The sequence below is a fragment of the Meleagris gallopavo genome, chromosome 5, assembly GCF_000146605.3.
Source record: "Meleagris gallopavo isolate NT-WF06-2002-E0010 breed Aviagen turkey brand Nicholas breeding stock chromosome 5, Turkey_5.1, whole genome shotgun sequence".
Lineage (NCBI taxonomy): Eukaryota > Metazoa > Chordata > Aves > Galliformes > Phasianidae > Meleagris > Meleagris gallopavo.
In genome coordinates, this window is record NC_015015.2 from 17,362,069 (window position 1) to 17,368,266 (window position 6,198).

Consider the following 6,198-nt stretch of genomic DNA (forward strand, 5'->3'; position numbering starts at 1 on the left):
TTTGGCTAAGAGAGATCATCGGAATAGCAAAACTGGGCAGGCTGTCCACTGTGAAGCTGCACATACCCTCTGCCTTTATTTGAACCTGCCAAATGAGGTATTTGTTCATCAAGGGAAAGAGATGCTTGCTAGTAGTCTTTATAATGCTGGAATAATCTCCAGTTTGTAAACTGTGCAAAGTTTACAGATTTAGCAGTCACTAACCAGCACCTCAGAGAGAATTAAGCAGCAGTTTTTTGTTATTATCATTTACACAAAACTTTCAAAGTTCGTAAGTATTAACTTATCTTAAGTGCCTTTCTGTGAAATTCCATCATCCGTACTGATCCATTAAGGTAAAAAAAAAAAAAAATTAGGAATCTTTCTCAAAGGCATGAATTAGTCAATATGAGTGGAGACTTCATGAATCCTTCTTGTTAACTCTAAATTATGTTCCCTCTTACATAAGTCTGAAGTTTCTGAACCATGGTTAATGCTACCAGATGGAGGTAAGCTTGGATTCTATTCCTTCTCAACTTCTTGTAAACTGTAAGTCAGTTTTAGAAACTGGAATATGTGAATATTGTGTGATTACTGCCATATTATGGAAATATAGAAATATAGAATTGTCTTTCTCTCCTTTTTCTTGTTTTACTGCCTGCGGACAATCACTCCTTCCCAAGGCAGGCCATAGTAGATAGTAGCAAGTAACTGAGCAAGAGCATTATCTGCTGATAACATCAGTAGTTTCAGCTTTGCTTTTCAGTGCAGTGGTTGAGGAATATGTACATGGTTGCAAATCTCAGCTGAGAGGGAAGATAATATCTGGTATAACTAGTCTTACATTAAAATAAGTCAGATATTCATAGTAATCAATTTGTTGTTTGATGCATGTACATAACAATCAGAAAGATCAACATGATGGAATGGTCATACAGGAGATGCGATCACAAAGAGACTAACACAATGGAAAGGTGTTACAAAAAGGGAAAGTACTCACCCCTCTCTGAGCATCTAGGCTCACAAGGAAACTCCACAAGGGATGAACCAGAGATCCTTCCCTAGTGGCAGTCAGCCCTTAAATGAGGTCTAAGAGAGGTGAAGCCAGACTCCTCTCCTTCCAGTCACACAGCTGAATTACCTTCACCCGTGCTCCCAGGGCTGACCGGGTCCTTTCCCCAGGTGCTCAATCAGTGGTTCAGGCCGTGACTCAACAGTTACCATACAATGTATATCGCCATTACTGAGTACCAATTTCCTAAAATTTGCTAACTTGGTTGCTTTTTAATTATCTGACAATCTTGAGAGAATTGTTTCTAAAGTTAACCTACAAGAGGTTGAGAAAATAGGTGCGAGCTGTCATTGGAGTCAGGTCTGTATTGTTAGGCTGTATGAACACTGAGACCCAATGGGAAGACATGGGATAGGTTTGTCAATGCCATATGAAATAAGAAGTCAAATACAGCATGATTGCTCAGGTTGCACACGTATTGTGTTCCAGTTTGGCTAAGATATGTACATTTGAAGTCATCTTCTCTCTCAAGTAGGATGCTCTAGCCTGGAGATTTTCCAACCAGTAACAGGCATACATGCAGCTCAGCAAGCAGATTAAAGCTAGTTTAAAGTCAGAAACCATTAAATTTCTGGAGTCCAGATGGCAGGTTATTAGGATTGGTTGTTTTCACAGATCTGCTCAAAGCATTCTGCAATAGGAAATGATGCATAGAGAGCATGAGCTACTTATCTTTGCTAACACATGCTGCTTTAGGCATGTGTAAATTCCTATCTAGCTAGAGAACATTACCAACAAAAAGTGGTGGCTCATGAGTTGGGCCAAGATGTAGGACTACATCTGCCACTTTGTTCCCAAGCCTCTATAAAGCTCTGGGATCTGAGCAAGTTGCCAGAAGTTTACCCTAAAAATCCACAGCAAAGAAGCCTTTCCCAGACCTAGGGAAGAGCCTTGAACTTGTCAGTCCCCTGACAGCTCCAGATTTACAATTGCCAAAGAGACAAATCATTTCAAAATTTCTTTTCTCCACATGCAAGTATCATGTTTGTTTGTGGGTTTGTCCTTGTTCTGCATACTACAAAAATGTGACTCATAAAACATCAACATTTAGCTAAGTTGCTCATTTAAAACAACATATAAACAAAATGTATATGGTTCAACATCCAAAGAGTTTGCCATTGATATTCACATTGTAAGATGTCTAAAGCTTTCTAATCTTAACCATTCTTTTTTTGTTAATTGCTGAACATGAAGTGACATCTTAAAGTCTTTCAATTAAATTAATCTTTTCTAGTAAGATTATCCAGTAATATGACAATATTTACATGAAATATTTTCCTAACAGACAAAAACGTAACAAACACAAAATTAAAACAGCCATCCTGTGTAACAGGTTTACAAATATCCTGTGACACAGAAAAATTATAATCACTCAGGCATGAACTGTTGAGTTTGTTTTATTCCCAAACTGCAATTCTAGCAAGGGAAGTTAGCACACATGAATTATAAAACCTCAAATGTATGTTAATTTCCTACAAATTACCTTAAGGTCTACATACTGCTTCTTTAGGTATAAATGCAAAACACTGACACATTCAAGAACTGGGGATAAAAACACCCCAACTATCATCTAACGCTTCCTGGAAGACAAACAAGCCCAACATTTTCAATTTTTAGAAACTCAGATGTTGAAGTGACACATCAGGCTGTTGTCCCGGTGTAAGTTTATGTAAATATTCCTAAAGTCAAGAGGATTCTTTATAAAGACATTGCTGGTGATGTGACCTGATTTTCAAAGACAGCGACCACGCAAGACCTGCCTTTGTCTTCACAAACAGCTGTAGATGTTCATCATGTCAGCCAGTCAAGCCATTAGCTTTTCAGCATTCTAGTATTTAAGATCATTTAGATAGATTTACCCAGAGGAAATGACTGTAGCTACTAATTTATGTTCATTTCCTTACATGTAGAGTGAACACATGAAAGTCATGTCATTTTTGCTGTTGACAATAAAAGTCATACATTCAAAGATCAAGAACTTTGTGGTTTTGCTAGCCTGAGCTCTTCATGCCTTGTCAGCCACACTGGAAGACCACCAGTTAATGGATTTAACCTTTGCACCAATGAAAAATAATGGGTAAGCACGTCAAAGCTAAGTTACACCAAAGTCATACATTCCACTTTCTCCATCATTTATTTTCATAGTCTAATCTCCTTCACAATTGCTTTACTTAGTTTCACAGAAAGTGCAGTTACTCAAGCAAGTAGAAAGCAGTTAAAAAGGGTAAAGTTGCAGCTGGTCCCAAAGCTCATCTGAAGTTCAGCTCCCACATGTGCAAATGGCACAATAGCACTAACCAGGTCCTGCAGATACCTTAACTCGAGCAATGTTTTAAGACAACAGAACAGGTAATAAGGATTTATCAAAGTAGTAGGTAAAGATAGAAAAAGGTTACTTTGTGTTGAAGTAATCTAAATGTAAGAAACAACTAAAAGAGAGAAAAAGAGACAGGTTACCCGTAGGATGGCATTTTTTTCATTTTCTGCAAATAGTTATTTGTGCATGTTAAGAATCATATAAATATTTGTAGATAATATGACAGTGTCAGAACATAATCAGAAATCTGCCTTCCCAAACTCGGGACCTGTGTCCACCAGCTACACAGTTTAAGTTTCACTTCTGTTTCCAGGAAATCACAAGCTAGAAGAAAAACTAATTCTGTCTGAACTGTAGAGAATGAGAAACCAAAAGATATAGAAATTCAGGAAGTCAAAACAAGAAATTCCTAGTAATTTTCTTTTCCATTACACTTAAACTCCTATAGCCATCTCAAATGGATTCAAACAAGAAATCTTCTGAAATGCATGTCAGGACAACTTTGTCTATTATTTCTATAGATTCAACTGTCAAAATTCTTAAGAGGGAGGAATATTTTATGCACCACATTCTGGGAAAGACTGGAGATTTTCAACTATAACAAGCTAATTTCTGAAGTATGAAACAGAAATCCAGTCATCAGGAGCTCCCGTCTGTTTTTGAAAGTGACAAATAATTCTCCAAGCTGAACTTAAATTGAAAGCATCAACCACAGAGAGCAACAGTTTGATGCTGCGACTCGCTGTAGTGTGGATGTTTAAAAAGTTCAGTAAGTCCTCCATGAGATCAATAGATTTATTCAGTTCTCTATATAATAATATTTATCTTTTTTACTTCAAAGTAAAATTCCATATACTTTGAAGTGCTAACAAGGATGCTAACAGAATAAATTTGAAAAACTGATCACAGTGTTTACTGAGGTATTCTCCTAAGGCTCTTTTCAGGATACCTTTGGCTGCAGTGCGGTATGTGTGAATGAATCCTTGGAGCCAGCACAACATCCTAGTGTTTTTGTACATAATGATTTACAGCAACTGTTTTGAATGCAGTGCTAGGTCCTAAATCCACTCATTGTTTACTAAAAGAAGTGGACTTTGGTAAAGAGAAGGCAGAAGCCTGAAAGAGGCCATAGCTTCCGTAGGACCTGTTAAAAGTAACATTTCCAAAACAGGGAATGGATTATTTTCTGCTAAATTTCTCAGCTCTTAACATCTCTTTTCTTTTCCTCCTATCAGTCTCAGCTGTTATCTGAAGCACAGCCCAGCAGGTGATCAATTCAGGCAATGTAATATTTCTGTGCTCACATACATTGGATAGTATAATGGTCCCTGTGAAGTCAGTGAAATGTTTGCCACAGACTTCAGTGAAATGAGAATGTCACTTCATTTCTTCAAAATCAAAATTAAAACCGAACTTATTTTAAAAAGCTATTTCACAATTGTACAGTTATTACTAAATAAAGAAAGAAATTTGACCAACTTAAATCACATTATGCAAAAGGCTAACATGATGTACTTGTCTTCAATGGCAAAGAATAGCCAGAGGACACAGAGTGTAGATGATATTAAAACTAAGATTACAATGGGAACTGCTGTAGCTCTCATACTACAGTACAGCGAAGTAAAGTATGAGTTACAGAAGAACAAAAAAATAAACAAATTGACATCTGGACACTAAACTCAAAGTGCCAAAGACAGATTGCTGCTATAACAACTTTATAAAAAAATAATAATAAAAAACAGCAGCAACAACAAAAAGCTACTGTTTGGTCCTTTCTCACAATTTTCTTAGTGATAAATAACAAATATGACAAATATGGATACTCTTGGATGTTCGGGTTACTTGGGGATAAGCTTGGATATTTCCTGAGTGTATACTCTTCCAATGTGACCTGGTTTGTTTTAACATTCTTTTCACTCATGCAGTCTGAATGGCAGCTCTATGCAACAGAAAAGAAGTCCAGAAGTAGTGAAGGGCTTTACTGTTCCAAAACCACGTGAAGTAGCACAGAAAAAGACAACACACATTTCTCCTATTGTGCTGAATTCCTCTTCTAATTTATTACCAGCACTGACTGGGCTCCCAGAGGGATGTTTTTGATGGGCAATTCACATGTTACTCTATGGACTGTCAATTTAACTCCAGCTTGTTGTAGTGATCCAGGATGTGATCCAGGAAACAATGATCTTCAGCCTCATATTCGTTCAAGATGTCCTGACAAACCTGTATACAGTGTTTTTTCTGTTCCTATGTGACTCATGGGACCCACCTGGCACAAGCTTTGAGATAGTCCAATGTTGCCATCATTGTTTCCAATGCACTGAAGATAATATTCAGTTCTGTACATAGTTCCCCAGTTGTAATGTGCTGATTCGCACAGATGAGTTAAGCAAGAAACTCTTCATTCCATGGTGTGACTGTTGTTCATAGCCATCCAAAACGTAATTTGTCATTGACATCACTGTCACCACCGCTGAAACACACCACCCATTGCCTCACTATGTTCACATCCACTGTTTGGTCTTCATAAAAGCTTAGCAAGTATCAGTGCATGTCAGTGGTTGCCATTTTTTCCACACGGAGGAATTAAACAATACACCACACTTCCATGTCAGATTCCTTTATGTCAGAATGTTCCCCTGTTGCCATTGGTCAGACAGAAACAAAATGTAATGGAATATTGTCAGGAAGGTTCAGCTTCTACTACCATAATACCAACATCTGCCTCTGATGTCATGGGCCAACATAGTGAAATAAGAGGCATTACTTTCCAAGTAGTCTTCATATTTTCAAATGCATACAATAAAACTATAATAAGCAATTCAGATAT

The 6,198-nt window shown here is 37.4% G+C and overlaps 1 long non-coding RNA gene across 1 annotated transcript in view; it reads right to left on the bottom strand.

Moving 5' to 3' along the window:
• Positions 1-1,066, bottom strand: part of LOC109368000 — a 4,692-nt gene extending 3,626 nt beyond the window's left edge. The window contains exon 1 of the long non-coding RNA XR_002115634.1: positions 980-1,066. This is a non-coding gene — a long non-coding RNA (uncharacterized LOC109368000). The remainder of the gene's footprint in view (positions 1-979) is intronic.
• Positions 1,067-6,198: the final 5,132 nt, after the last annotated feature.